This window comes from Pantherophis guttatus, chromosome 1, assembly GCF_059756535.1.
Source record: "Pantherophis guttatus breed Tessera chromosome 1, ASM5975653v1, whole genome shotgun sequence".
NCBI classification, from domain to species: Eukaryota; Metazoa; Chordata; class Lepidosauria; order Squamata; family Colubridae; genus Pantherophis; species Pantherophis guttatus.
In genome coordinates this window covers 256,299,820-256,321,006 of record NC_142063.1, presented here as the reverse complement: position 1 = coordinate 256,321,006, position 21,187 = coordinate 256,299,820, and the positions used below count along the sequence as shown (strand labels likewise).

Genomic DNA, 21,187 nt, shown 5'->3' with positions numbered 1-21,187 from the left:
TTGCCTTCTCAGAAATGAATTTCGTTGGATTCATTCCCAGGAAAGCATTTATAAGATCTCAGCCTCCTTATAAAGAATCAAACAATAAACTGGTCGCACAGGTAACAAAAGAGCAAATTGTTCTGCTCTGACCCCTTTTATTTCAAGGTCAGCGCCAAACTATTTATGCAAGCACAAAGCATCTTTTTTTGGAAATCTTTTTTAGAATATTGGAATACACTGCTGTTCATGCAGCACAATCTTATACATATCTATTCAGAAACAAGTCCAAAGGAATTCAGTTTTATTTCCAGGCCAAAGGAATGCACAGTGAACAGAATTAAATCGTATGAGATGAAACAATAAGTACTGATTGTATTTACAACTTTGCAGTACCTCCTATAAAAGTCCCTAAATTCTTTTACTTCCCCCTTAATCACCGACTCAAAATAAAATATCAACAAGCGTAAGATCAATACAAGTAATCCTTGTTTAGTAACTGCCTCCTTTAGTGACTGTTCACAGTTATGCCTGTGATGAAACACTATATCTTACGACCAATGACTGCATTTACAACCTTTGCAGGTCTCTAAAACAATGGAACAATGAAGGAAGATCATAAGCAGAGTCATGGCTTCACTTTATGACTTCTTCATTTAACAACTGAGTTGGCAGTCCCAACTATGGTTGCTAATTGAGGACTACCAGTAGTCAATTGAGGACTACAGTATAATGTATAGCTCATATAACATGCATCAGCATTTTACCAAATATAGCTAGGCTCACTCATGAATCTCTCTTCTCTACTCCTGGCCAGAGGTGGTATTCAGCTGGTTTGCACCGGCATGCGAACCGGTAGCGGCAACATGGGTGGACCTGTCCACCTGCCCTGGCGCTATGCCATCCTATTTAGCCACGTTTTCGAGGCTGAGCGCATGCGTGGAAGGCACACACAAGAGCAAAGCACATGCGCGGAAGGCTGAGTGCGAGGGCAAAGTGCATGCACGGAAGACCGGGCGCACGCACAGAAGGCGCGTGTGTGCACGAAGCAAGCATGCGCGCATGGGGTGAATCGGTGGTAACAATATGTGAAACCCACCTCTGCTCCTGGCAGTTATTTGAGCAAATATATTCTTGAAGTCTGGGATGGAAAAGGAATAGCCAGCCCTACAATTGTAGATATGAGGTTATTAATTTGCTACAATCAAATTGCATTTGCTCCTAAGTAGCTGGAAAAAGATTTGGTTTCCTATAAGAGGGAAAAGATAAATCTTTCATTGATAAAACAGGCAACCAATGAACATGCTCAGAAAAAGCCCCTTGACCTCCAGGAGAAAAAGAAAAAGGAAAAGTAGGAATCTTGCAGGAGTCATACGGAACTGTTTCTAGATTTGGGGTTTGAATTTTTCTAGGTCTAAGATTTTGATGGAAGACTATAGTTTGAAAAACAGCAATCTCAGGAGATTTGTGACAGTTGCCTGTCTGTGTATGTAATAACTCACATATTCTTTGGTAGTTAAGAGAGAATGGGAGCAGTATTAAAATCCATTCCTTTGTTTCTTTTTTTCAAATAACTTTTGCATTGCGGGTGATGTTAATAGGCAGTGTGCTTTGGCCTGAATTGTACCAATAATTCCAAATTTAGTTGGAGATGTCTGCCTATATAGATATGCCCTACATTAAAGGTTTAATGAAACTAGTGAATTGGAAATTCACGCATACTGTAGTGTCCTTTCTGAGAATTAATCCTTTATTACATACATTATAGATAGAATTTGTCATATATTAATAAAATCAGTGGGCCCTGTTATCAGTTGTTGTTCTTTTATTTTTAAAAAGATTAATGCAATTTAGAGGCACATAATGTATGTAATGAATGTTTTGTCATTCATAAGTAATCCTTATTCATCTGTTTTCTGGGTTAGCATACGGGGGAATTCTAGCAAGATTTTGACAGCAGAATTTTAGGGATTTGTTCAAGAGCAAGCCCTAACATATTTTCCATCTATGTCAACAGTCCATTCTTGAAATATGTGAGAGCCCAAAAAGGCAGCAAGAAGAAATAAAAGCCTACTACTATTAGTGTTTTAATAAACAAAAGTGAGGCTAAATGGACAGGACTTGATAATAGTGACATACATTCCTTGGGGCATGATTGTTTTCAGACAGGAACACAACCTGGCATACATTTACAAGAATAAGCTTATAGTGATGCTTGAAGGAAAAGTATGGAGATTGGAGCAATGAGTAGCTATGCTTCAGCTCCTAAAAGAGGAAATTGTTAATGCATAAATAAAAGAGTTGTTGGATTAAGCAAAAGTGATGCTACAAATGAATAAAGTAACAAACCTCCATTAAAAAAGAGAGAGAAACAAAGATACACAGTGGACAAGAGTGACAATCAGAAACAAGAGAAGATGAGGATTAGTGTTAGAATTCTAGAATAGGTCTGAGGTCCTTAGAGAAAAAGAATTTGGGCCTTTAAAATGTGATATTGTTGGTCAAGAGCAGGAAGGTTCATCATCTCAGAAGTGTAGCAGATATGCAGTGGTATTGTGCAAGAAAACAAAAAGGAAGAGTTGTGGTAGTTGCAGTGGTGGGTTTCAAAATATTTTACTACCAGTTCTGTGGGTGTGGCTTGGTGGGCATGGCAGGGGAAGGATATTATAAAATCTCCATTTCCTCCCAATCAGCTGGGACTTGGGAGGCAGAGAATAGACGGGGGCAGGGCCAGTCAGAATGGTTACTAACGGTTCTCCGAACTACTCAAATTTCCGCTATCAGTTCTCCAGAACTGGTCAGAACCTGCTGAAACCTACCTCTGGGTAGTTGGCAGTGTAGTACTGAGAGTAACTGAAAGAAACAACTACTGGGCATACTTATTACTCTGTAAAATATGCTACCTTCCAGGAGCATAGATTAAGGGTGGGATAAATGTTAAAAATTCTGTGAAGTCCTCTGACAATTATCCATCCTTGCCAATCATATTCGGACACATGCTACTATAGAGAGTAAAGAAACTCACTGTCATGCCCCCGTCGGAGCCTGAATCTGCAGGGGAAGACGAACTGGAACCTGGGTCGACAGAGATTGAGGGGGAGGCTTCATTGACTTCAGAAGAAAATGGGGAAGGTCAAGGACTTTCAGGATTAGGACAGATTGTAGGCAGGGAGTAACAGAGGCAGGATGAACATGAGAGACAGCTCAGGTGAGGAGCAAGGACCACCCCCTCCTGATCCAAGAACTCGGAGAGTGGAGAGAAGGCATGAACAGCGCAGACTGAGCAGGCTACTCAGGAGAAGAGTGCCCCACCCATCTTCATAAGGCACATCTGGGGAATGAGACTTAAGGAGATGCTGTGGGGAGGGACATTTGTCAGGAATAAACATTGCGTTCCTGAAGTGTTGCATGCCGATGTTTGAACTTGCCAAGAGTCCTTGCATTCTTCCTGGCATTCTGGATTAATTACCTGGATCTTTTGCTTCCTGAACTCCTTGATTTGCCCTTGATTTGCCAAATAAATTTTGATTTATTGCTGTGCAGCCTTGGTGCAGAGAGCGCTGGGTGGACTAATTGCAGCCAGAGGCTGCTTGAGGTTTGTGTGGGGGTTTCTTATCACTCTGCTCTGGCACTTGCCAGGAAAGTGGGAGCATTTGGGGAAATTTGGAACAATAAAGGGGCGGTTTGAACTGCCAACTGTTTGTATTATCTCTGTGCCATGCCCTGGGTCATCACACTCACCAAGGGGATGAAGCATTTTTACAGAATACAAAATAATGGAGTTGGAAGGGTCCTTGGAGGTCTTTTAGTCGAACACCCTGCTCAAGGAGGAGACACAATGCAATTCTGGACAAATGGCTGTCCTATCTCTTCTTAAAAACCTCCAGTGATGGAGCATTCACAACTTCTGAAAGCAAGCCTCCACTGGTGAAAGAAAAAGAGAGAGAGAGTGTGTGTGAGAGAGATAGAAAGGATGGAAGGAAGGAAGGAAGGAAGGAGGGAGGGAGGGAAGGAAGGAAGGAAGGAAGGAAGGAAGGAAGGAAGGAAGGAAGACAGACCTTGCCTTAACACAATGAATTATAAGAAGGAAGAGGAGGTACAACACAATCAGATTTGCAAGATTCAATTATTATAGCCAATCTCAATAAAAGTAATTTTAGACATTCCTGTGCATAATTTGCAATCTAAGATCAAATCAACAAGCACTAAACATATACAGCAGTTTAAAAATCATGCATTAATTGTATATATGAGCGAAAACCAATCTAATTCCTATAGGCTAAACTTGCAAATAAAAAAATTACCACTGCCTTTAATAGGCTTAGATATTGGTCTTTTAAAAGGAAATCAGTGGCCTTCTAATCATGAGGGAAATTAAACTTTGTAATAATTGAGTTTATAAGTTTTTAAGCACCATTTGAATTGACTTTTTAATAGGAGACACACATTCAACTTCTGCATTTGAAGATACACAAATACTATTTTCATACAGAAGGTTGAAATTGCTTTCAATTGTCATCCTGCTGGATAGTGGATCGATTTGGAGCAGGGAAAAAAGCCTTCATGATCTTAAAACAAATAATAAAGTCCAGGAGGCTGGGGTAATTCTACTGTAATAGAGATGAAAATTTTTGGTCTCATCTCACTGAATATCTAAATCCCAGACCTTCTATTTCAGTTCTGCTACAATTTTAGCAGGCGTAAAACAAACAAAACTGATATTTACATACATAGTATATCATATCTTAATTAGTTTATCTTTGCAAGGTAGATACAAATCTACAAAGCTTAGGCTGAACCAAGGAAGTACACAAAAGGGTTTGTTAGGGTCTTGTTTTGCCCAAGACTCTAAGTGTATCCTTCACTTGACCTCTAATGTTGTAATGCTAATAAAATTGGGTTATTGTTTTTAGAAATATAGCTTGTATGGAGTAGGCTTTTTGCTCCCCACACCTCCCCATCCCGATCCAGCATAGTGCAGAAAACGGGGCGTTTCCATCGGCCCTTCTCTTTTTCCCCCCCTAGCCTTCTTTTGTCAGCCCAAGGGCAGAGGGTGGGGGCAGGTAGGAAATCGCCCTGTCTCTGCAGCATCAGTCATGTGACTGAGTGGGCGTGTCCAACTCCACGTCACTCACAGCAAGGCGCCGCCCCACCTTGCAGTGAGTGACGTTGAGTTGGCCACGCCCACCGAGTCACATAATCTCCTAGCAATGCCCACCTTAGCCACGCCCACAGAACCAGTTGTTAAATCCCACCACTGAACTAAGGCATGTATGACTGTGAACAATATAAAAGAATAGGTATGGGAGGATTGGCAAAAGATGTAGAACAAAAATCTGAACTGACAAAAACTCAGCAATATAATTAATATAAAGATTGGACAGCAGGATGCTAATTTGCACCCTTGTTTGCACTTTTTTTCAGGTGGAAATAAGCCCCATCTCCATTGTCATTACCCTTGATCTTTATGTTAATTTCATGGTGTAAACATATGATCAATTTAAGGAGACCACAACATCTCCTGAAACAATGACACATTATGGGGGGAAAAGAGAAGAGATCACAACCCCATTTTGAACAAACAAGAAAAAGGAAAGCCTTCAAGCAGTTACAAATTGATGTTTTGGTTCCCAAAAAAGTCAGCATGCCAGTAAGTACAAAAGACTTGTTTCCATTAAGTAATCAGTGTGATCTCCTGGTAGAGTTACAAGAAGTTCCTGGAGTTGGAAAAGATAAAATGGACAGATGAGATGGTCTAACCACCTTGCAAAAACTTGCTCACTAAATCAACATACTAAGGGCTTGGTAAATAACATCCTCCTCTTCCCTCTTCCGTCCAATTTACCTTAATCTGACTTAATACCAAGGCCCAGTAATGACAGTCACTGTCTCTTTGATAGCCATCCAGAGTAAGTTAATGCTACCTCCAGTCAAACTCTTCCTGGTCAGCCTGATGAATTCTAAGCTCAACTTTTTTGTGTGTAATTATGATGCAAGAATGTAGGCATGTTCACTGTCATAGACTCCAGGCTATTCCAGCATCTAACCAGTGTCTAATCTTCCTTTACTCTAGAATTGCTTAAGAATTGATTTTACTAACATTTTTGCCATCAATTTACTTATGCATTGTTTGAATGTTACTTAATGATATATTTTAACTGAGTTGGCACTGTTACTATGGAGTAACACAGGGTGGGTTCTAACCGGCTTTACTACTGGTTCTCTTTGTGTGCGCGCTTTGCGCGCGATCACCTCTAGATATCGATCGATCGATCGATCGATAGATAGATAGATAGATAGATATAGATACCGTGTTTCCCCGAAAATAAGACAGGGTCTTATTTTCTTTTGACCCCTCAAATAAGGGCTTGGCCTTCTTATCGGGGGGTATTATTATTTTGGGGGTGCAGGAGGTAGCAAGTGTGGGACTGGTTGTCCCATTGCTGCCATCGCCTCCCCTCCCTGTTCTTCGCGCCGGCCGAGTGACCCAACACGTCCCACCTCACCCCAATGGCAAACCTTATTGCGAGTTCGAGAAGTTTGATTGAACTTGTGAGAAGGTTTTCTTTTACAGCATGTTTCCCTGGACACAACGGCGAGGAACGCAACGGAGCTGGAAAAGTAAGACCTGCGTCCCGCTTCTCACCCACCCTACCGGCCACCTCCAAATTGCATCCCTAAAGGGGGTGGGTGGCTAAGCGAGGGGCAGGAGCCCTGCCATGCCCAGTGAGGGAGGGGAGAAGAGACAGCAAGGGGAGCCACGACTCACTCCAAGCATCTTGCTTCTCCCCCACTCCACCTGCCACCCCTCTTGATAAAGAGACGGTGGGGAAGGGAAGCAGCCAGACTGCTGTTGCCATTGGGGTGGGGTGAGACTTGTTGGGCTGCTCGGCCGGTGCAAAGAACAGGGAGGGATGGGCATGTCCCCCCCTTTCCCCCCCCTCCAGCCTCACCTCAACTCATTTTGGTTGGGTGGCAAGCAACCAGAGGAAATGGCGGGACCATCTGCATATGTGTGTAAGTAGTTGGTGGGGGGCTTATTTTGTGCGGGTGGCTTATATTATCGCATGAGCTGAAAAGCCCAGTTGGGCTTATTATCTGGACATGTCTTATTTTCGGGGAAATACGGTAGATAGATATAGATATAGATATAGATATAGATATAGATATAGATATAGATATAGATATAGATATAGATATAGATATAGATATAGATATAGATATAGATATAGATCAATCACACAGAAGGATGCCACAACCTGTAATGCATGAATTCACTGAGAAATAGAATCATGATGAATACTAGGAGACATTTCCAGTTTGACCATCAAAATCAGAGAGGTGGTGAGATCCCCTTGACTAACCAGGTTAAAACAGAGGCTAAACAGCCATCTGTTGTGGGTATTTAATTTGGTTTCTTATATAAAGCAGGAGGCTTAGTCTTAAAGACACCAGTGGCAATTCTGTGAAAATTAAGACAGTTATTTTAGAATTTTTTAAAAATATAATTACATAGCATTACTTATTGCAAATCCCTTTAGTGAACTTTCTTTAACTTGAACACTTTCTTTGATGTTTTCATAACTGAAGAGATCAGAGTTCAGGCTCCCGTACCTGGTGAGGAAACACTTAATACCCTTATCATTTGAATATATTTTCTCTAAGGATGCTCATGCTAATTTTCACCTTCATTAAGCGGCAATCATTGCCATTTACTGACATGAGGGTAAATTCGGGTTCCAGTTTCACTTAAGGGCTCTGTTGATTATACATGTTTTGATTTATGAGAATTTACACTGTGAGATATGATGCTTCTTCCTCTGCTCTTCTCTTCTCTTCTCTGTATTTGACATGTGACACAAACATTGATTCTCTAAAGTCTTGATCTCTGAGATGTTGGGTCTTGTCTAGATTAGAAAATAGATATAAATAGAGTATAGAATCATCTAGGGAAAAATGTCAAAGTAGGGTTCGAAAACATTATTGCCTTCTTTTCCTATATCTTAGTTGTAGGCCATACTGCCTAAGGGCAATTTTTTTTCAAACTGGTGAAGGACTACAAAAAGACAGCTGACCTTTTTGGGGGCAGGGGTGCTTCTTCTCATACATATTCAGAGCAACTGAATTTGTGGAGAAAGAATTCAACAGAGCCATTCTTCTAAATTACTTTCACTGAGCCATTTAACATTTGGAGGCAGGGAAATCTGAAAAGTGGCTAACTAAAATTCACTGTATCCAATACTTGCTATGATTTGCGAATATTGCAAGTATCATTGCTAAAGGCAGTAGAACACTTGTCAAGGAATTGTAGCTGAAGAAAACGAACAAATGGTAATATATAAAATGACCTTGGAAAGAAAGCATCTATGGCTTAAACCCAAATGAAGATTATAAACATTTAAGTATAGAGCTATCATAGAGACTCACTGCCTTACTATGAACAAAACTGAGCTTTCTCATCTTCCCTTGATTTCTACAAATCCATATTGAGATATTTTAGGAAAGGGTAGACACTAAAGCACTCCACACAACTCCTTTGACTCCAAGATGGCTTCCTTGCTGGTCACTGAGTATGTGTCTTTATACCACTGCCTTCATTTTAGAAGCAGTTTAGGTAGATTAATGTGATACAAATCTGTCCCACCCATGACGGGAGAAGATCCCGTCAGTCAAGGAATTCTGGCTGGTTGGGTCCAAAAGAAGAGCCCTCTCTGCTATAGTCCCAGCTCTTTGGAACATCTTGCCCCCTGAGGTTAGATTGTCTCGTGATCTTCCACAAGAGCCTGAAGAACTGGCTCTGGCAGATGACCTGGGGCTCCAACAGGGGAATACCATGCTGGAGGTAGTTGATGGACTAATAATAGATCCCACCTTCTCCCCTACCCATCCTGTCCTCCCCTCCCATCTTTTAATTATAATTTTGAATTCTTATTGTTATGGTTTTATTGTTTTTAATGTTGTAAGTCACCTTGTAGTAAGATGGACAGCAAATAAAGTTAATAAATTAATATGGCAGGACATGTGTGGGAAAGAGTACAAACCCTCGCTTAAGTGAATGTGGTGGAGAAGGGACTTGAGGGAAGTTGGTGATGTGCAGGGCTCCAACTGTCCAGCTTCAAGGCTACCCTTTACAGCTGCAAAACCAGGCCTAAACCTGTAATGGTCTGGGGGAATAACCTTGGACAAAGGGAAGAGATGCTGCCTAGGGAACAATTATACAAGAGAGGCAGGAGCCTGCAGTTATGTAACTGTCAGATAAGGAAACTTAGAATTGACTCACCCTAATTGGTCAGGTTGTAAAAAGAGACAATGGGAGATTTGTACTTTCAGATTTACAGGGTTTTGTTAATGTAACTTTACAATATAGAAGAATTACCTCATCTAGTTGTCTTTCCTGTCTGATTTGCCTGAGAGGGCTGACAAGCCCCAGCAACCAGTTTCATGTCTCTCTTTCATGCCTTTGATGTGAATACTATTGTGGAAGGTATTTCATAGATTAATATAGTCTTCTTTCTGGTAACATCCAACACTCCCCTCCATTACAATCCCTGGCTTATTTCTGTGCTTGCTGAAGAATACTGCTACCTTCTTCATCAACACAGCAGCCCTATTTCTCTCTTTGTAGATGCATGGGGTTTTCCATCAAGTACAAAGGTAAGGGTAAGGATTGCCGTGGGCAGAGACAGGGCAGAGAAGGAGATTAGTCTCCAAAAGTACCAGCAAAACTCTCTATATCTGCTTTCATGTGAGTGTAGCAGCTTCATCATTGTTTTAATGTATTGGAAAATGGTTGGATTGTTAATGTGTTGGATTTTAATGTGTTGGAAAAACTACTGGACTGGAGGCAATAGTTCTCCTCTTCCTTTACATCTGAAGGTCAGAAGAAACACTCATTTCCAGAGATTAAGGGAAGGGCCCTAAATTACACAAACTGTAGAAAGAGCGAAGAGTTAGTGGAAATCACCCTTTCCATGTGAATATCAATATATCCTATCTTGGACTGAAACTAATGACTGTGTAACTTCCTTCAAAATCTAAAGAACTTAAATCACTTCACTCCACAAACCTCATAATGACCATAGAAAGAAGAGGGGAAGATATCATTCTACTGTATAAGATGAGTTCTGTAGTCTGAATGAAGTAGAAAGTTAGTAGCAAGTGTTATCCTTGTTTATCAGGTTATACATCCAGCAGGAAAGGACTAATGAATGGATAGATAAATAAATAAATAAATAAATAAATAAATAAATAAATAAATAAATAAATAAATAAGCAAGCAAGCAAGCAAGCAAGCAAGCAAGCAAGCAAGCAAGCAAGCAAGCAAGCAAGCAAGCACTGGATGTGTTGCTCCATAGAGAAAAGTTCATACATTTCAAGGGTAGGTCTAAAGAAAACTTCATTAGCTGCTTTTGTGTCACTTATAATTACTGCTGTTTTTGTGAAAAGCGTAACGGGGATTGAGGAGAGAGGGGATTGAAAAAAATGAGAAGAAATGTACTCATTAAACCAAGTAACTCAGAATCTGAAATAAAATTATGTTCTTGTGGATCAGTGGTTTTCAACCTTGCGTAAACTATCTATATACTGGATATTAGCAAGTCCAAAACAGAGCTGGAAAATAAATACGCAGAAAAGATTTTCAATTGGTAAACATTACTGGGCTAAATGTGATATAGGAATAATATAGAAATTCCCTGGGGAATGGGTGAAATCTCAGTTGTGATTTTAAAGGCTCAGGGATTCTCAGCCATGCTAATCAGATCTTTATGGTAGTGATGATTCCTCTGGTTCAGATAAAGAACCATCATTGATGTAAATATCTGCCTTGCATTGAACCAGAAGAAGAGACTGGGATATTAAATAAACTCAGGGTTGCTAGTGGATGAAGATCAAGCTTATTATTGAGTGGTTTACTGTACCTGAGAAACAGAACTCTTCAAGAATAAAGGCTTTCTTGGAAATTGGGATCTACTTGTGAGAAGATTTTCTTCAGAATGTCTGATGATGATCACCTAGTCTAGGAAGAAAGTTTTGGAGGTTTAGTTTTAATTATCAATTTTGGAACAATGTTTATGTTCCAGTTACTTAATCATAAACTATTAATTAAACCATTAATTGTAGTTGTAGAAGATGCAAGGTCAAAAAGGGGTGGCCTAGTTCAAGCGCCAAAGCCATGTGTGAATATAGCAATAGCAATAGCACTTAGATTTATATACCACATCACAGTACTTTACAGCCCCCTCTAAATGGTTTGCAGACTCAGCATATTGCCCCCAACAATCTGGGTCCTCATTTTACTGACCTCAGAAGAATGGAAGAATATAACCCGCTTCTGGCTGTATATGGATTATTTCCTTAATATCTTGTGTTAAATTTTGTTTCAGATCTCTAGCCTATCTCCTGTCTGTGATGAGCTGATGGGTCACTGAAATCACATGAACCAAGAAAATGAATTGAATTAACATGATGCATTTACTTAATCATATATCATGAACACAATCAATATTTCCCTTAAAACCACCTATCTTTATTTTTCTCAAGTGCAATCAATACAAGGTTTAAAAAGTCTGTTTGGGCAGCTATAAGGGAGTCAAAGTATAAGTCCTCCCCCATTTACAGATAACTAATCAATAAATATTACATAGCAACGGCAATCTTTTACTGACTAAGATTCCTGTCAACCACAAACCACACTTAAAGTGAAATTCCTGGGAGAAGCAAGAACCTTCTTGGGGAGGAACAGGCTCAGGCTCAACCCTTCCAAGACTGAGTGGCTGTGGCTCCCGGCATCCCGATATAGTCAGTTGACTCCATCACTGACTATTGGGGGCGAGTCTTTGGCCCCCACTGAAAGGGCTCGCAATCTGGGAGTCCTCCTGGATAGGCAGCTGTCTTTGGAGGAACATCTGATGGCTGTTACCAGGGGGACCTTTTATCAGGTTCGCCTGATTCGCCAGTTGCGGCCCTTTCTTGATCGGGATTCCTTGTGCACAGTCACTCACGCCCTCGTCATCTCTCGCCTTGACTACTGTAACGCTCTCTACATGGGGCTCCCCTTGAAGAGCACCCGGAGGCTCCAGCTGGTCCAGAATGCAGCAGCGCGGATAGTGATGGGAGCAACATGGCGCTCCCATGTAACACCGCTCCTGCGCGAGCTGCACTGGCTCCCGGTGGTCTTCCGGGTGCGCTTCAAGGTGTTGGTTATCACCTTTAAAGCACTCCATGGCATAGGGCCTAGCTATCTCCGAGACCGCCTGCTGCTACCGATGACCTCCCATCGACCCGTGCGCTCCCACAGAGAGGGCCTCCTCAGGGTGCCATCAGCCAAACAATGTAGGCTGGTGGCCCCCAGGGGGAGGGCCTTCTCTGTGGGGGCTCCCACCCTCTGGAATCAGTTGCCCCCGGAGATAAGAAGAATCCAGGACCTCAATGCCTTCCGTCGTTCCCTGAAAACCTATCTTTTTCAACAAGCCGGGTTGGCTTAAGAAGAAATTTTTAAAATTTTTAAATTCTTTTAATTAGTTTGTGATTCTTAACTTTCAGGCCAAAATTTATATATATTTTTAAATGTTTTAATATTTGTATTCTATGTTTTTTATCTTGGCTGTACACCGCCCTGAGTCCTCAGGGAGAAGGGCGGCATATAAATTGGAAATTAAATTAAATTAAAAAACCTTAATCAAGAGATATCATCTGGGAATACTCAGACCAGTAAGGTAAAATTAGCAAGGAGAATATAGAGAATTGCATGTGAAAGTCTATTGGGAGCATTCTGGATCAAGGAAAACTTCTGGATGGTCTTCAAGGAGTGTGTTTCAGTAGTGTAGACTGAGGTGTGAGTGACCATGAGCAAGGCCACCTGGTCTAAGGAATAGATACAACAAGTTCCACAAGCACTGTTGTACAAATGGGCCCCTGGCTACAGTTCTTTCAACAGGAGCTGTGAATCTGAGTCTCTCTCCCCACCCCCCCAATCCAGATTGTATATCTGCTCTGAACAAGGCAGTGCTACCCTGTCCAGAACCAAAGATGGAAACACTCCAGTTTCTAAATCCAAGATTCTGTTAATGTAACCTTACCATAAAGTAGATTTAGCTCATTTGGTCATTGTTTTCTGCCTAGTTTACCTGGGAAAACTGACACCAATCTTGCAAGTCTGAAAGTACATACAGTATATCCTTCTGGGGGCTATGCCTTCTCTTACCTCACCATTCCTTAGCAGCCTCTTCCCCCCTCTCTCCCATAGTCATTCCCACATACCATTATCACCCACCCCCTTTTTCAAGGGGACATTTGCCACTGGAGGTTTTAACCAACCAAAAAAAACAAGTAACTGAAGTCTTGTCTGGAAGTTCTTGAATTAAGGTCTTCTGAAGGATGTGATTTGGACAATTTTCAGATGAGCCTTTAATTACGTTAGCACACTATACTCTTGGTGCTTGACACTGTCATTTCTGTCTGGGAATTCAGCATTCGTTTGCAGCTTCTTTGGAGATAAAAGCCTGAAAAATTGTAACTCTCTAAATACTAAACATGTATAAATATTTTCATCCGAAAAGAAGTACTAATTTCTTACTGCAATTTTCACATGTCCTTCTCTGTAAGCAACCAAATTTTCTTAGTGTCTCCACAGCTTAAAGACTTGCAATTAAAAATATTGTAGATTGCCACACAGGATCATCTATGGAGAGGGGTTGGGTTAAGAAAAGTGAAGAGAGTGGTTTTGATTGCATGGTCATGTCCGCCATCTTAACTCTTTTGACATTTTTCATGAACACCATTGACCTGAAGAGATCTCTTTTGGGGTTTACTTGGAAGTGCTTATGTTGCGATTTTAGATCTCTATACCTGTGTATAGAGGGAATTTTTCAATAAATAAAAACAGCATTAAAAGGTTTTCACATTTAAAAGGACATAATTGAGCAGAAACTTTCCCTGCTCTGGGAGCACCAAATTTAGAATGGCAGTTGAACCATTCATAGGGATTTCTTTCAACCATGAGTTATAAGCCAATCCAGGTATACTCTTGGGCCATCCATGGTGGGAATGGGGGTTTAAAAAATTGATTGCATTTATTTAATTCATTTAAATAATTATACAACTCACTACTCAAAGGAAAAAAAACATCCAACACAACACATGAAAACAGAAAAAGACACAAGGCCTATAATTATAACTAATTCCAATTTTATAAACATTTAAAAGAGAAAATTAAGCTTTCAATATTCACCAAGCCTATCTGAGAACTTTTTCCCACAGGGAGAGATAATGTGACATTTTCTGATTGACAGAATACATAATTTTCTCAGAAATTGCTGGATCACACTTCTCTAAAATTTACATCTATAAAATTCTTGATATCTGGAATTATAGCATTTTTTCATCTCCTATGAATTATTCCTTTTGCTATTCCTAGAATATGAAAAACCTGACTATGTTCAGAACATGTTCCATTCCAAGTAATAGCTATATAATTTAATGCAAGATGCATGTCTTTAAAAACCAAAGCATTCTTGATAATTTTGTCAACATATTGTGTAACGCTAATTGCAAAAAGACCATGGCCATAATATATGATTTAAAGTGCCCTCGATTTTTTTGTAACACCAACAAAAATAATGACTAGTTTATTCTTTACAAAAAAAAAAAAATTCTGGATGGTATCTGAAAAATAATCTTTTGTTGGCTTAATTTCAAATTTAAATTGCAGGACGTAAACTTAGTCAAGATGTTTGCATATGGAACTTACATAGAAAGAGGTGGAACTTTAATTGTACCATCAACAATTAACACACACACACCTTCTCCCTGCAGGCTTCTGGGTACTCAATATGAATATTCTAATGCTGCTGTTTCCAAACCATTACTCTCAAAATGCACTGCAGAACAATTTCCTCATTAATGACCAACAACATTGCTGCTACAAATGGCTCATAGGATGCTGGAATCCAAAGAACTCATCCAGGGGTGGGTTCTACTTACCTTTACTACAGGTTCGCAACGGGAGCACACATACGCGCTCGCTTTGCTCGTGTGTGCACGCTTCTGCGCAAATCATCCATGATGACGTCCGGGCGGGTGGGCGAAGCCTCCCACCGCTTTTACTACCGGTTCGCAAGAACCGGGCTGAACCAGAAGCAATCCACCACTGAACTCATCTAGATTTTTCGGGGGGGGGTGGTGGTTTGGAACCTTGCTATCCTGAAGATGCTGTTATGATCTATATTTAAGCATTTTATACCACTGCAAATTTTTTTAAAAGATCAAAGCATTTTACAATACAGGTAGACTTATGACCACAACGGAGCCCAAAATTTCTTTTGCTAAGTGAGACATTTGTTAAGGGAGCTTTGCCCTATTTTACGACCTTTCTTGCCACAGTTGTTAAGCGATTCACTGCAGTTAAGTTAGTAACCCAGCTGTTAAGTAAATCTGGCTTTCCCCATTGATTTTGCTTATCAAAAGATAGGAAAAGTTGTTCACATGACTCTAGGATACTGCAGCTGTCATAAGTATGAGTCAGTTGCCAAGGATCTGAGTTTTGATCGTGTGACCATGTGGATGCTGCAATGGTCATAAGTGTGAAAAATTGTCATAAGTCTCTTTTTTCAGTGCCGTTGTAACTTTGAACAATCACTGCTTATAATGGTAAAGAAATACTGGAATATGTCAAATAATATAAAAATAACTGATTCTATTAGACAAGGGTTTAGTGATGTAGAGGAATTTTTCATAGACTGAGCCAAACAAATCGTTAATATCGTAACGGATAGTGGTCCTATAACTCTAGTTACTAAAGGGTTAGTAAAGGGTTAGTACAAGGCTTTAAATTTCCATCATTGCCCAAATTCTGCTATGCAATCCTTCCCTTTTATCATGTTCGAGCTGGTGATTATATTTTGTAAAACCTCCACAGTTCATTAGCAAACACTGTGGAATGTTCCTAATGCTAAGATATTAATGGTTGGGTTAAATAATGCTTTGTGCTGAATTCTCTAGCAGGGGTTCACTTGTGCTTCTTTTGTTGAAAGAAACATTTAGTTGGCAACATGCACAATAGGAAACCGTTTTTTTTTTTAAAGAACAAAGTTTCCCATCTCTGTAGAAAGCATCGCTTTTCTTCCTGTTTCCAATCAAGAGTTCAGTGAGACCCTGAATTGGTGACTGCAGAACATCCGTGGTAAATCAAAGAAAATATTAATTGTTTTCTACTGGCAGACAGGCACATCTGGTAGATAATGAAATGGACAGCATGTCAAAATGTCAGGATGAATTGGGAGATTATTCTTGTTATGTTAGGCTCCAGTCTCCATCCAAATCCCTTGATAGGAAAGCTGGAACAGTCTGCATCCATTAAAGGCCGCCAGATATTTCTTCATCAGTATGAATCCAGCGTCGATGGCTATTTCATTTTAATCAGCCCAGGTAGCTCTGAAGTGTTTGTAGCAACTATGCCTTGAAAAGTATTAAGAAGGCTACATTCAGTTCGCACCCCCACAGTTTTCTCTTAAGAAAAGCTGCAAATACTTCATGAGGTGAGGGAATAATGGAATTAGATTCAGATCTAGGAGGAAAGAAAATGCTAATTCAAGCTGTTCCCTCCTAAATTTCTGTTCAAAGTAAACATAGCAATGTTGTTTAATCTCCCCCGACGTAGAATTTCTGCCCTTCTCCAAATAAACAGACATCATTTCCAACAGGCATACAAAAAGCTCAGGGCTGCTTCTTAAATTTAAAGCATAAACGCGGCTCCATAAAAGTATATTTTAAAAGCATTTTAATGGCTATGTTATTTAAAGAACCACCAACTGAAGGTGCCACTACCTTCAAGCTGAGAGGCAAAATGCCCCCAAAGTTATATGACTATCCAGAACAATTTAATTCTACAAGATGGATTTTTTTTTAAAAAAAAAAAAACCCCCAGTTAATCTGTTTTAGTGCTTGTACTATAAATTGGATTGGGGGAGAGCACATCTGCTACAAAATGGCATGAAATTTTACAGCTGTTTTTGCAGGGATTATTATGTGTGTCAAAAAAGGGTTTAGCGATTCTGGGGCCTCAGACTGACAATCCTAATGTAAAGGCAAGAAAGGAGACTAAGAATAAAGCTAATTATTCATTTAGATTCCAAAGCTAACCTTAGTGTACAGATAGTCCTTGACTTATGACCACAATTGACCCCAAAATTTATGTTCCTAAGTGAGACAATTGTTAAGTAAGGTTTGCCCCTTTCTGTGACCTTTCTTGCCACAGTTGTTAAGTGAATCACTGCAGTTGTTAAGTTAGTAACACGGTTGTTAAGTGAATCTACCTTCTCCATTGACTTTGTTTGGCAAAAGAGCGCAAAAGATGATCACATGACCTTGGGACACTGCAACCATAATCATAAATATGAACCAATTGCAAAGCAGCCAAATTTTGATCATGTGACCCAGGGGATGATGCAACAATAGTAAGTGTGAAAAATGGTGATAAGTCACTTTTTTCACTGCGATTGCAACTTTGAAAGGTCACTAAATAAACTGTTGTAAATTGGGGACTACCTATAGTTTCCTCTGGCAGCAGTATTAATTAAGCTTCAGTCTCTTTGTCAGCATGGCCCATCTTATTCGAATACTCAAATTCAAACTTGGTGATATTTTACTATTCTATATATTTTTCAGCACAAACTAAAAATGACAGTTCCTGTTATTTATTAGAAGACAAGGGGAGGCTTGTAAGATTGTTGGAATGTGAGAGATAGATGTGCAAGGTTTTTATTTTACAAAACCTAGCAAACCAGCATGCAGTTTCTGGTTTTAGGAGACCTTACATCAGTGGTGGGTTCCGCCCGGTTCTGCCCGGTTCCGCCGAGCTGGTAGCGGTGATGATATGACATCACCAAACCGGTTCTGCCCGGCCCCCGCCCCCCCCACGTTATTCTTATCTTTTATTTGGCCCCACCCCCAATCTATTGCTGCCTCCTGACTCCTAGCTGATGGCTAGAGGGGGAAAAAATGTTTAAACTCTTGCCGTGGGGCTTCAAAGAGCCGCCCTACAGCTGATCAGTGTTAAAAGAAAACAAATGAGTAGACCGGTGCCTGCAAAAATACATGAGTAGCTCAGTGCCTGCAAAAATACATGAGTAGATCAGTGCCTGCAAAAATAAGTGGGTAGATCAATACAGCCTGGTAGACCAGTACCTCTGCTAAATCCTAAATAATTGTCACATGACCATCAAGCCACGCCCACAAAATAAGCCACGCCTACAGAACTGGTAGTAAAAAAATTTAGAACCCACCCCTGCCTTACATCCTGTTAGAAATTGCCTGCCGCTTCTGCAGCCTGATTCTAATCAGGCCACAGCCTGGTAGTGGGCTGCGGCCCGGGGGTTGGGGACCTCGTCCTATTGTATTAAGAGTGCTAATTTGTTTATTTTAATCCCGCTTTATTATTTTTATAAATAACTCAAGGCAGTGAATCTATGTAATACTCTTTCATCTTTCCATTTTCCCCACAAGAACCACCCTGTGAGGTTGGTTGGGTTAAGAGAGAGTGACTGGCCCAAAGTCATCCAGCCAGGTTTCATGCCTACTTGTGCAAATGGAGCTGTGTGTGCGCATTTGCCCATCAGCCACATGGAATCATTCCCTATGCCCCACCCCCACCCCCTACACAAAGCTGGAATAGTTGGAGACCACTGCAATAGGATACTAGGAAATTTTTGGACATTTCATTCCAAAAAGTTGATTTATGACAATAATGTGACTAATCTGCTAGAGGTAAGGAAATTTGTCTGACTAATCTAAGCCTTGGTAGCACAGTGGACTAATGCACTGTTATTAACATCTGCTGCTTGCAATTACTGCAAGTTCAAATCCCACCAGGCTCAAGGTTGACTCCGCCTTCCATCCTTTCAAAGGTAGGTAAAATGAGGACCCCAGATTGTGGGGGCAATAAGATGACTTTGTATAAATATACAAAAGTATGAAGGCTATTGCTTAACGCATTGTAAGCTGCCCTGAGTCTCTGGAGAAGGGCGGCATATAAATTAAAGCAAAAAAAAAAAATCTAATCTATCATGAACAGCTCCCCTTTCCTGGTCTGCACCAGTTTGGTTCTAGAAAAGTCTTTAGGCTTCTTGGATCTCCTGATTTGTTTTTTTCTTCCTAGAACTCAAGATGCAACAGCTATACCAAGGAGAATCTTAGAATTAAAATTTAAATGGGTACAGTCATTGAACCAGTGTGATGACCCAGGGTGAGGCACGGAAGAAACACAGTCAGAGAACAGTTCTAACTTCCCTTTATTGCTCCAACTTTCCCCCAAATGTCCCCATGTTTCCTGCAAGTCCTGGAACAAAAGCTCCCACATGCACCTCCAACAGCCTCTGGCTGCGAGTAGTCCAGCAAACAAAGTTAGCAAGGCAGCAACAAGGCAAGTATTCCAACAAACAATATTAGCAAGGCATCAACAAAGCAAGAAGTCCAGCGAGACAGACCAACTGGGCAAGGCACACAAGACAAAGCTCAGCAAAATCCAGATGTTGGCAAGGTTCCAAGAATTCAGCGTTTTTTTGTTTTATTATTTATTTGTTTGTTTGTTTGTTAAACATCTATAAGATAACAGATATAAATATAAACATGATTACGAATACAGGAAATAGAATAAATGGGGATAGTAGGACAGGGACGATAGGCACTTTGATGCACTTATGCATGCCCTTTACAAAGCTCTTAGGAATGGGGTGAGGTCAACAGTAGACAGTCTAAGGTTAAAGTTATTGGGGTTTGAGGATGTAACCACAGAGTCAGGTAGTGCATTCCAGGCATTGACCACTCTGTTGCTGAAGTCGTATTTTCTGCAATTGAGTTTGGAGCAGTTTATCTTAAGTTTGTATCTATTGTGTGCTTGTGTGTTATTGTGGTTGAAGCTGAAGTAGTCATTGACAGGTAGGACTTTGTAGCAGATAATTTTATGTACTATGCTTAAGTCAGACTGAAGGTGGCGTAGTTCTAAGTTGTCTAAGACCAAAATTTCAAGCCTGGTGGCATAAGGTATTCTGCTGGGAGCAGAGGAGTGGAATATTCTTCTCATGAAATACCTCTGGACTCACTCAATTGTATTAATGTCTGATATACAGTGCGGGTTCCAGGCAGATGAGCTGTATTTGAGAATTGGTCTAGCAAAGGTTTTGTATGCCCTGGTTTGCAGTACAATATTACCGGAGAAGAAGCTCTACAAGATTAGGTTAACTACTCTTAATGCCTTTTTGGCAATGCTGTTACAGTGAGCTCTGGCACTTAGATCATTTGAGATGGGTACTCCAAGGTCCTTGACAGAGTGAGAGTCGTCTACGAGGTCGTATCCACCCAGCTTTTATTTGGTGTTTGTTCCCGACAAATGCCCCCCCCCAACAGTGTCTCTTTAAATCTCATTCCCCAGGTGAGCCTTGTGAAGAGGGGCAGAATGTTCTCCTCCCAAGTCGTTGGGTTGGCTTGTGCTGCTCCTACCTCTTCTCCACTCACCGTGCTTGGGGATCTGGAGAGGGCAACCCTTGCTCATCACTAGAGCTCCATCGCTCCTCTTCTCCACAGCCTGCCCTCTCTTGGTCATCCTGTGCCCCTTCCTCCTTGCTGGCAATTTTCCCCGGGCCCAAGGGACCCGGGTCTGCCTCATCCTATTCCTCTGGTCATTCCTCCAGAGCCAATGAGGCCATGCTTTCTCCCTCCATCAGCCCTAGCTCTGTCTCATCCTCCTCCATGGACTCGGGCTCCAATGGGGCTATGACAACCGCATTAATGTGTTGTGTGAATCTTAAGTGCTTACCTGACAGATACTATGGGGAAGCTGATTAAAATTGGATTTTTCCTTGCCAATGTGATCTTGATGCAAAATTGCTCCCCCAGTCAAAGCTGTTCCTAGCATGTGCAGAATACAACAATATTCGAAAAATGGGGATCATATGTTCCCGCACTGTCTGAAATTGTGGGATTCATTAGAAGTGGTAACTATACATATAAATTGCTCCTCCCGCTAGTTATCCAAATATAAGGCATAGGTAATCTGTGGTTATTTACACTTCTCTAGGCTGATCTGGAAACAGTGCAAATAAATCTACACATTGACAGCACACTGCCATGTAAATAGGTTCTCTCCACTTGCAGTAAGTATTAAACTGAAATGCAAGCCATCTGGATTTACTTCAGGCTGCTGTGAATTCATACT

The 21,187-nt window shown here is 40.7% G+C and overlaps 1 long non-coding RNA gene across 2 annotated transcripts in view; it reads right to left on the bottom strand.

Moving 5' to 3' along the window:
• Nucleotides 1-7,658: 7,658 nt before the first annotated feature.
• LOC117666388 (uncharacterized) overlaps nt 7,659-21,187 on the bottom strand; it is a 59,031-nt gene continuing 45,502 nt past the window's right edge. Inside the window, exons 1-3 of one of the 2 annotated variants that reach the window (XR_009622813.2) lie at nt 11,282-11,372; nt 10,899-10,996; nt 7,659-7,886 (exon numbers count right to left, since the gene is read on the bottom strand). This is a non-coding gene — a long non-coding RNA (uncharacterized LOC117666388). Of the gene's footprint in view, nt 7,887-10,898; nt 10,997-11,281; nt 11,373-21,187 lie in introns of those variants that run through there. The other variant, XR_015731417.1, reaches the window with a different exon arrangement.